An 11,681-nucleotide genomic window follows, 5' to 3' on the forward strand; every position below is an offset into this window, starting at 1 on the left:
AAGCCATGGCGGGCTGGCACCAGTGAACTGCATGGACAGGTAGCCACCTAATTAAGGTAAGCAGTTTTGTTTATAATAACTAGTTTGTGTAGTTCACTGATGGTCTGTCCATGATGGTAAGAACACTCTTATAGGCTTCTCCAAATGAAATTAACCAGATTGAGAGAAGGGGTTTTGATCATAAAAAGAATAATTGCATGCAAAATATCTGTTTGCTGTTAAGTGGGCCTTGATGGATAGAAGTAAAATATACAGATAAAAAGAGATAGGGAAGCACGCTAAGACCTATGAATACCGCTCTGTCGTGTCAAGGAAATGTATCAGCAGAGGGCTGAATTGGTAGACAAAAATCTTGTCACCATGTTGAGGAAGTGTATCGGGAAACGGGCAATTGGCAAGTCATGCAAGAGGAGTGTAGAGTAGAAAAATAAGAGTTAAAAAAATATTTTGATAACACATTCTTTTGTGTTGTCCCTACTTTGGGGGCTCTGGAGTGGTTGTTTCTTCCCTGTGTGACTTCATGGCAGCCTTGTCTACATGACTCTGAACCACTCGGGACGCCTACTTTGGGGTACCTTGCACCCCCTGTCGCCGGTCCAGCGTATCAGCACCATATATAGACACAGCAATTGGATACTTCAATCTGCCAAGTCAGCATGCCATTCACTGATTGCTGGCTGCTCCATTTTGAGTGTGGTCCCTTTGTGTTAAAGGTCTCGTGGTGTTTGATATTGCTGTGTGCATTGCATGGAGGGTTGCGGTCCCCTCAGTTGTGTGAGCGTGGGTGGACGGGTGAGGTGTCCTTGCTTGGCAGGTTCCACTTGGATGGGGGTGGCATGTATGGGGCTCTACAATAGGAGACATCACTATCGTTAACTGTAGGTAAAAATAAGTATGTGTTGTAAGAAAAATAATTGTGTGTAGTAGAAGAATAAGCATGTGTGAACAAATACACTCTGTATTTGGTGGATAGTGGGCACGCACCTCCCCCAGACCGTCACTTAAGTGTGACCTGGTAGGGATGGACGCGACTAGTGTTGCACTGGAGAGGAGTGTGTAAGTGAGTACTTGAGCTCCGTACACAAGGAGCTTAGTGATGAGCTCCATAAATTAGTTCTGCAGACAGTGTGAATGTATGAGCCCCAGCCCTTGTACTGGAAAACGAGACTGTGGAATAAAGGTGTATGTGTATGCTGGTATGCATGTTTGTATGAATCAGGGGGGTCCCACATGAAGGATAAGAGTGTTGTTTCCATGTATATCATCAAAACTAGAAATCCTCCAAGGAACTGGTTTTGGATGGGATTTTTCAGATATTTATCACTGCCACAGCTGTGATCTGGAATAAAAGAGTATTGTGCATAAATACAGCCCAAAAACCTGGTTTTGTAGGCTATTTGGACAGTAGCCATTCTCCTTTAGGATTTTCTGGTAGATAGCAAAATTAATGTTTCCCTCAGTTTTTGCAAGTTGCCCAGGCTCTGGAGCAGCAAAGCATCCCCATATCATCACACTAACTGTAGGTATGATGTTCTTTTTGTGGAATTCTGTGTTTGGTTTACGCCAGATGTAACGGGACCCCTGTGTTCCAAACAGTTCGACTTTCGAATTATCAGTCCACAGAACATTCTCACAAAAGGTTTGAGGATCATCATTGTGTGTTCTTCTGAGTTAGCAGTGGTTTTCACTTCACCACTCACCACTGTGAATTCCATGGATGCCATTTTTGCCCAATGTCTTTCTGACAGTGAAGTCATGAACCTTTATTGATGCAAGAGAGGCCTGTAGGTCCTTTGATGTTGTCCTTGGCTCTTTTGTGACTGGATGAGTCATCGCTGTGCTCTTAGAGGAATTTTTTGAAGGTCAGCCACTTCTGACGGTTCAGTACTGTGCTGAGTTTTTCCATTTGGAGATAATGGCTCTCACTGTGGTTCTTTGTAGTCCCAGAGCCTTTGAAATAGCTTTGTAACCCTTCCCTGACTGTTGTATTTCAATCACCTTCTTCCTCATAATTTCTGGAATTTCTTTCAATTTTGGCATAGTGTGTTAGTTGGTAAGACCTTTTAACCAACTTCATGCTATTGAAACGTTCTATTTAAGTGTTGATTTGATTGAACAGGGTTTGCAGTAATAAGGCCTGATTGTGTCTAGTCCAGCTGAACCCCATTATGAATGCAATTTCAGAGATTTGGGGATTTAGTAACTAGGGGGGAAAATACATTTTCACACATGCCCAAATGGTATTGGATAAGGTTTTTCTTCAATTAATAACATTATAATTTAAAAACTATTTTGTGTTTACTCAGGTTGCCTTTATTTTATCTCAGATTTTATTTTCATTTTTTCAACAATTTAGTATGAGATATACACATAAATAGAAGAAATCATTACATTTTCACAGCATTGCATAGGAGTGGACACCCATTTAGACCTATTTTTTACTCACAATATTAGGCGAAACTCCGAGTATTGCATCCTATACAACATGTTGTGCTGAAAGTCTGGTAGCATTTAAAAAATAACTGAATGGAAGTTCAGGAAGAGACTAGGGAACATAGAATAATGTGAATACTACAGGAGCGAAAGGAATAAGAACACATTATTGGAAGGAAAGTCAGTACAAAGACTTGTTACGGCAAAGATATCCCCTGACAGAGGAAAAAAAATACACTGTTCAGAAATATAACAGCTTAATAACTTAGAAGAAGTGAAAGAGGAGTGGCCTTATGTAGATTGGGAATGAATAGTGGAAAGAAATTGGAAAGCATCGATCTTAGGAGACAACTCGCAGAATTAGTAGAGTCAAAGCAATTTCATTGGGTAATAATACCACTGGGAGTGTTACTAAAAATTTATTTAGACTGGGGTGTACAACAGGGATTTGAAAGAGGTAAAGGAGTAACTGGGAAGCAGTTAAACAAGCCTGAAATTGAAGTCTCAGTAACATTAAGAAAGGTTACTTGACTTTTGCAAGAAAAGAACCCTTGGGCCACGAGAACCAAACACTGTAGAAGGTCTGACACTGAGGAAAACCTTGGTGACTTTTATTCTGGACTGTGACTTGGAACCATTCCCCAGAAGGTTGGAAGTTGGGAGTCTTAGAATACAAGGACCAATCATAACATCGTCAGGTTTTCACATAAGTCCTGAAAGTAGATAAAGAGATCCCAATTAAACAAATGAGACAAAAATATTATACTTGGTCATTGATTTATTGAGGAAAATGATCCAATATAACATATCTGTAAGTGACAAATGTATGTGAACCTCTATTAATAGCAGCCATTTGAAACTGAAATTGGAGTCAGGTGTTTTCAATAAATACGATGACAATCATGTGTGAGTCAGCACCCTATATTTTTCAGTAATACAGATCTATCAAAGTCTGATTTTCACAACACATGTTTGTGGAAGTGTAACATGGCATGAACAAAGGAGATTTCTGAGGACCTCAGAAATAGAGTTGTTGATGCTCATCAGGCTGTAAAAGGTTACAAAACCATCTCTCAAGCAAATTAAACTTCCAGAATATGATTTTTACCCAAGTTTCTCTGTGAGGTACTTTTTTTTGTTCAGTACCCAAATAGACCATTAAATGAAACACAACTCCCACCCAACATCCCAACATACATCCCATATTGCTGCGAGTTTGTTTTTCTCTCATTGGCCCTGCCTTGTTTCTCTGTCATCAAAGTGTATGACACAGGAGAAAAGGTGGAATGTCTTTAAGACATGGTGGCTGGAAAGGATTGCCCTTCTAGTGGCAGCATTCCAAAGTTTTCCTGTTGCTTCTCGTTTTGACCTGTACACTTCTGCCAAAATGAGGGTGGGTTACATCCAAGTCTTTCCAATTGTCTCCATACACGTGCCTCCTCTCTAAGCTTGTCATCTCAAGTATCACATTGATTTATGGTGTTGCAAAGAGCTCAAATGCTTATTTTATGTCTTGGACATGGCTAACAGTGCATCTGGTGGGGCCTGGAACCATTTTGATGACATTAGCATCACTAAGTCTATCCTATTGTTCAATTGGGAAGAGGGAACATAAAACATTTTTTTTGGAAGGTGATGCGTCTGCTGGTGGTTGAGAGACAACAGGAGGGTCAAAACTAAGAGTCTCCTCAACATTATCCTTTGTCTCAGACACATTCTCCTCTATGTCATTTTCACTGTCAATGAACTGGGACAAAACTTCATTGACAGGAAACCTTTGTTAGAGGTCATTTTGAATTGAGGCAGTGCATAAATAGAGAGCCCATAGAGCCCCAAGAGAAATGGTTTAGAAGGCTGCTGTGCAAGCATTTATATGTTTGCTTCTCCCCTGTTGGGTGAACTGTTAAATTCTTCGGGAGAATTATGTTTTCCCCTCCCTCATGTCCTGTGAACTCAGTGGTTCTTGCAATACTACAGGTATGGTTATATTAGGTTAGGGCCCTAAAGCAGAGGGAAATTATATAAAAGATTATAAAATTGTGGATATGAAATATTATAGTGATCTCAGTATCATCCAAAACAAAACAAAAAAAGTAAATTATGTATTTAGAGATGTTAAACATCTGGGGTCGAACTGACCCCAAAGATAATAGGAGGGTTAAAATGTAAAGATTAAGTTCAGCAAAGTCTGTGACCCTGGGCTGCTAATAATACATGATAGCATTACATAATACTAAACTGATACAAAAATTATATACATAAGCATATATTTGTTATTGTGTGTTATTTGTTATTTTTAATATTTGCTATTGCCCTCACTTGTTCCTTCATTCAGGGTCAGGGTCATGGTGGATCAATACAATCTGACATATAATTATTTGAAATATCTAAAAAATTTCCACACTTACATATAACTACTGTATGCCCAGCTCTTAAATATTACATAAAACATTACCAACAATGAATGCACTATCTACTGCTGGGCTGCAAGTAGACCAGTGTGAGGGACCTTGAAACAACATCAATAAGTTGTATGTAAATGTATGCATTTAATTATCAGTTTCTGTCTGAAATGTCCAGTTTCTGTTGCCCATCACTTAAAGCCTAATGTTACTAAAAATTTGGTCTAAAGACATATGTGTGCTTATGATGTCATGGTTCACTAGTCCAAGGGTGTCCAATCTTATTCAGAAAGGGGCTGTGTGGGTGCAGGTTTTCATTCCAACCAAGCAGAAGCCACACCTGATTCTATTGAAAGCCTAGCTCAAGTGATTAAACAGGTGGAATCAGCTGTGGCTCCTACTTGATTGGAATGAAAACCTGCACCCACACCGGCCTTTGCAGATAAGACTGGACACTCATGCACTAGTCCATTATAATGCATGAAGTCTGCAAGGGAAATAGATCTCTAACCTTTATAAAGTACTGACTATGGACATACATGAGTAATGGAGTAAAAATGTTTGTTTTTTTTTTAATTACACGAGGTTAATTTTTTTACTTTGTTGTAGGAAAATTCAGATATCTAGCTAAAATATCACATTTTACTCCCTATCTAGATTATCTAATGTAACTAATATATCCGCAAAGCAAAATAATACTATTGTAATATAAGTAAGCAGCCATTACCACCATTACCGACGGAGACTCACTTGGAGCTATCCCTTCACGGACTGCTGGGTAAACCTCAGGCACTACATAGGCATCATCTAGCTCTCCTTTGGTCACCAATTGCACCGGCAACTCCAACTGACTATCGAGGAGATCCCCCAGCTCTGCCTCCCCTTGAACTCGAGGCTTTAGCAATGACTGATGAACATGACAGACCTTACCAAGATCATTCTCCGGAACGACGGTATACACAGCGCCTCCCACCTTTGGCGCCTTCACTACCCGTTATACAGGTGGTCTCCACAAATCCTGAATATCATGACAATCCTACATCCTGTGGTCACGCAAATAAACCAACTAACACTCACTCAAAGGCAGTTCCTTCAACCACTGATCATGTCCAAACTTACAATGACTCGCTGCAGCCTGTAGCCATCCTTGAGGACCCTAAATGGCAACCTGTGGCCATGCCTGGTGCTCCTCAACCCACCAATGTACAGTACCCACAGTTGGTTCTTGTACCCGACCATGCAAAAAGTCTACAGGCAACCTCGGCTCTTGTCTGAACATTAAAATAATAGAGACTCACCTGTAGCTTGATGTGGGGTGGTGTTATAACAGAAAAACATCTGTGCTAAACAAGATGCCCATTCCCGCTTCCTTCCAGTAGGCAAAGTTCACAGCAAGTTATGTAAAGTACGATTGAACATTTCACACTGGCCACTACTGGTCAGGTGATATGGGGTGCTGTGAGATTTAGCCACTTGATAGAGACTGCACAGCTGCTGGACTAAAAATTTTAGCGCTGATCAAAATGGATCCGCCCCGGAACACCAACTTAAAGAACCACTCAAGTGGTTCTCACACCCTACCAAGACTTGGGCCACTGTCTCCGCCCGTTGATCCCAGGTTGGCACCACTACAGTGAACTTACTAAACACATCAGTCATCACTTCTTCTACCCGTAGTGAGAAGGCTCTAATATGGTAAAATCAATAGCTACGATCTCATTTGGCCATGAAGCCAACAAATGGCCCAGATAACTTCGGGCAACAGGAGCAGCATCCTTGACCAGCTAACAGTGCTCACACTCCCGAACGCAATAAGCAACATCAGCTGACATACCCAGCCAGTAGCACCTCTGCCACACCAACTCTAAGGTGCGCTCAACACCTTGGTGGCCATGTTGGTGCAGCAGTACTCTTTGTTTACACCCTCGTGCTGCCACACATAAGAACATTTGACAAAGAAAGGGATGGCAGCCAAAACACACTGTCAAACCACCCAAACTGGTAAATTTGTACTGTGTTTGTTGTTGCACTAACTTCTTGTACTAAATCCTCTATTAAAGGGTTTTAGCATGATAGTATTCTTAGACCCTGACCTATTTTATTCTTATACCCGATTCAAATTCTTGTTGCTGACATTTATGAACAACTACAAGATTCAGTGTTTTGAATACAGCTTTGATATTTATTTTAATGTATTACCAGGTATATATTTATTGAGTTTATTTATTTTAATTCCTTACTAGTATTAAGTATTATGTTGACATATTTACTCTTACTTAATTACATTTCCAAGTTGACCTGTTTTCTTTTAATTTAGACTAGGATTGAGTCTAGTAGCTAACACAATTGGCTAGGGAGCAAGCCTACCTGTTGAATGTTTTGCTGCAAACATGATTTGCATATTTGGGGGAACTTTACAGTAGATTTCCAAGAATGGAATTTGATTAATTTCCTGTCTTTATATTTATCAATACAATTGCCATGTAACACAATATTTCTCTATTTCAACAATATAGATCTTTTTTGTCAGATTTTCTAAGATTGCTTCTTCCTGGCCATCACAACAAACTTTTCCACAAGTTTTGAGAAATGTGCAATGTGTAATGTGTAATTTAAATGTACCATGAATTAGTGATAATCAGTAAGATGATTAAATATTGTTGTCATGCAGGATCTCCACAGAAGGTCATTATATTATAAAAAATAATTCTGTGGTCAGAAATATTGTAGCTTAGAGTTATTCCAAAGTCCATACAAAGCCCATTAGATTTCAAAATCACAACTTGCAATTAAAAGTTATATTTATAGATGTAATCATGCTCTTCATTAGTCAGTGATTTGTGCTGGAACTCATGATCTTAGTCATGTATGGTTTTAGCATAATATATAAATAAATTATATGTACAGTTGCATGTTAAAGTTGGTCTCTATTCCATCACTTCCATTACAATGTTCAATGCAGCTGTACACACAACACCAGCTACAGTGAATACCTACTGTGTGTGTGTGTGTGTGTGTGTGTGTGTGTGTGCGTGTGTGTATGTGTGTGTGTGTGCGCGTGCATGCGTGTGTGTGTGTTTAAGCTTTAATTAAAAAAAAGGCTTCCTTTTGCTTGCCGAGATTAAATTTAGGGTTAGATTTAAATACAATCTAAATACACATCTATTGGAGTTAACTGAAGACATTTGGGTTTGAAATAAAAGATAAATATGAGAAGAGAGTTCAGAATTTCAGCTTTTATTTCCTGGTATGTATATGTAGATGTATTTAACGACATAGAAAATAGCACATTTTGTATCAGACCACCCAATTTCTAGGCAAGCAAAAATATTGGAACATGTGACTGACAGGTGTTTCTTGTTACCCAGGTGTGTCCTGTTAGATTGATTGTTTAAACAATAAATAGTTCTGAACATCTAGTCTGGTTTTTATCCTTCATTGTCACCAAGACTGCATTTGTTGTTAAAAAGTACAGGCCAAAATGAAGATTAGAGAGTTGTCTATAGGAGAAAAGCAGGCCATTTTGAAGCTGAGGGAAAAAGAGGTAAAAATCAATCAGAGGCATTGCACAAACACAACAACAACACAACAATGTTGAATGCTCTGAAAAAGAAAGAAACTGCTGGTGTACTGGGCAGAAGACATGGAATGGGTCGGCCAAGGAAAAATAATAACAGCTGATGACATAAACGTTGTGAGAATTGTGAAGAAAAACTCAAACACAGCAGTCAGTGACATCACCAACAACCTCCACAGGGCAGAGGTGAAGGAATCACAATCCACTGTTCAATGAAGACTTCGAGAGCAGAAATATAGAGGCCATACCACAAGATGCACACCACTCATCAGCGGTAAAAATTTAAAAGCCAGATTGGAATTTGCAAAGAGAGATGAGCCATAAAAATTCTGGAACCAAGATTAACCTCTGCCAAAGTGATGGAAAGCCCAAAGTTCGGAGAAAGAAAGAATCTGCTCATGATCCAAAACATCCACGCTCATCTGTGAAACATAATGGAGGTAATGTCATGGCTTGGGCTTGCATGACTGCTTCTGGAACAGGCTCAATAATCTTTATTGATGATGTAACTCATGATGGTAGCAGCAGAATGAATTCAGAAATTTACAGGAACATTTTGTCTTCCAGTTTACAGCATCCAAATTAATCAGGATGAACTTTCAGGGGGGGAAAGTGGAAGGTTTTAGACTGGCTAAGTCAATCACCATACCTTAACAGCCTGGAAAAGCATCACAAATAAAGAAACCAATAATTTGGTGATGTCAGTGAGTCGCTGGCTCGATGCAGTTATTGCAAACAAGTGATATGCAGCCAAATATTGTTAAGTGTTATTTACTTTAATTTACCTCAAGACTTATCTGTTACTATACTTTTGCTCATCTAAAAATGTGGTGGTCTGATACAAAAGGCTCTATGTTTTATGTTGTTCAACACATCTAGATGTATATACCAGGAAATAAAAGCTGAAATCCTAAACTTTTGTCTCGTATCCATCTTTTGATCTGTCTTTGGTGCATAGTACATTGATAGGAGCAGGTGGAGCCCAACCATATATATCAGCCATTCAACAAATGTTAACATTCATAAAGTCCTCATTCAGTAGTCCATACATTTTCAATTCCACAAAAATACTAATGACCTCTTTTGATTGACCTTTGATTGAAAAATGCTATTTTACAGACGTATGCCAATGATCCATTGATTTGGTCACCTTTCTAGATGTTGCACAATTGTGGGCAGTGTGCTCATTTAGCTAGGTAGTGTTGTAATTGCACCTAGTGGTCAAAAATGGGAACTAAACAAGCACTAAGAGAGGTCCTTTGTGGCATAAGCCTTCTTTGGATAGCCTTAGAATTTGCTACGGACAGTTTTGCACATCATTGAACACTTGATAACTTCAACACAATAGACTTAAAGCTTGTAAGTTAAAATGATAACAAATTCATAAATTACTCTGATTCTCATACTCACACGTTGCCCATTAGCTCATAAGTTACACTTTTTGACTATAGTATACAGTTACAGAAGAGAGACAGGGCAAATAATATCTGTGTTCATTTCGCACACCATGACAATGTTGACAGGAATCACACTTGCTGTATTAAACAGAGCTGAATTTCCTTTTTTTTATTTAAAATTGTTTTATTGTATATACATTCACTGCTCACTGTGACAGGAACATCTGTATACCGGCTCATTCATGCAGTTATCCAATCAGCCAATCATTTGGCAGCAACACAATGCATAAAATCCTGCAGATACAGGTCATGAGCTTCAGTTAATGTTCACAAAGATCAGAAATGGGAAAAAGTGTGATCTCTGTTGGTACCAGATGGGATGGTTTGAGTACCAAATGGGATGGTCTGAAATACTGCTCACCCCCTGGGCCCAGTTGTTCAAAAGGTTTTATCTGGATAAGAATCATCCGGATTTGAAAATCCCATGTTTTGTTATCCAAGATTAAGTAATCCATTTTACTTTTGTGTCTGTTTTTCAAAGTAATATTGGATTGGATCACCCTGATCCAGATACAAACCTTTCAAGATGACCAATTCTGGATTATTAGTGCTCTAAATTGGACTACATATCACAATGTAGGCTACTATGTAAAGAATAGATTAACAATATAAACAATAGATTAGCCAGCATGGGGTCACTTTTAGTGTTTTTATTTGAAGAGACAGAAAATCACAGAATAAAACAATACAAACATCTCCTTTTTCAATTTCTTTTAAACAGTCGTCCCCCTCATCTGATCCACAACAAATAAATACAAACAAATAAATATACATTATTCACAAATACATTGGGTATATTTTGAACACATGTTTTAAATCATAAAAAGCCTAAATGTCCAATAGTTTACAAAATAAGAATGTTCGTGTTATTCATGTGTGGAAAGCAGTAAGGGATGAAATTGTTAGAAACTACTTTTGACTGGTTCATCTCTGATGATTGTGTCACTGTAATTAATACTTTATCTACTTTATCACTGCAACAGTTAAACAAATCAAGTGCAAAATGTAAATTAATGTATATACTACATGATACAAATGTTGTATTACTTGACCAGTTTTAAAGATTTATTACATTTTGTTCCTGAAATCCTCCCTGAATCCACCCTTCTGCTGGGATCAGGATAATCCTGATTTTTTGGATAACAGGTATCCCAATCCTACTAAAACGTTTTGAACAACACATACTGAAGATTTGATCCGGATCAAAAGCAAGATTGGATTATATGATCTAATCTGATGTCAGAATTATTATTATTATTCTTTTGAATAACCCATTTTCAAGATTAGATCCAATCTGATAGCTGAAATGCGATCAGATTACTTCTGAACAACTGGGCCATGGGATTTTCATATACAACAGTCTCTAGAGTTTACACAGAATGGTGTGGGGGAAACAAACATCCTGTGAGCAGAGGGTCTGCAGACTGAAACACCTTGTTGATGAGAGAAATCAGAGGAGAACCACCTTGATAAGTGGTACAGAAAATGAATGGATGGTGTTTTTTTTTTTTTTTTTTTTTAATCTATTATGCTGCTATGGCAAGAAATGTTAAAATGTTATATAAATGTTGCATAGCTTTTATTTATATTTTTTTGTGTTTTTTTCTGTGATTTTATTTAATCTGTTAACCTATTAATCTGTTTACCAGAAAATGTATCATTTTAAGAGAAAAGCTCTGTTTGGGGGATTTAAGCGCTGAACCATGAGTTTTGTGATTTTTGTGATCCAGTGAACCACTAATACTGAGATAACAGAAATTACAATAGCCTATGACTTTCTGTAAAGTATTTTAGTGTATAATACTGAAGATT

This window comes from Ictalurus furcatus, chromosome 16 (assembly GCF_023375685.1).
Source record: "Ictalurus furcatus strain D&B chromosome 16, Billie_1.0, whole genome shotgun sequence".
Lineage (NCBI taxonomy): Eukaryota > Metazoa > Chordata > Actinopteri > Siluriformes > Ictaluridae > Ictalurus > Ictalurus furcatus.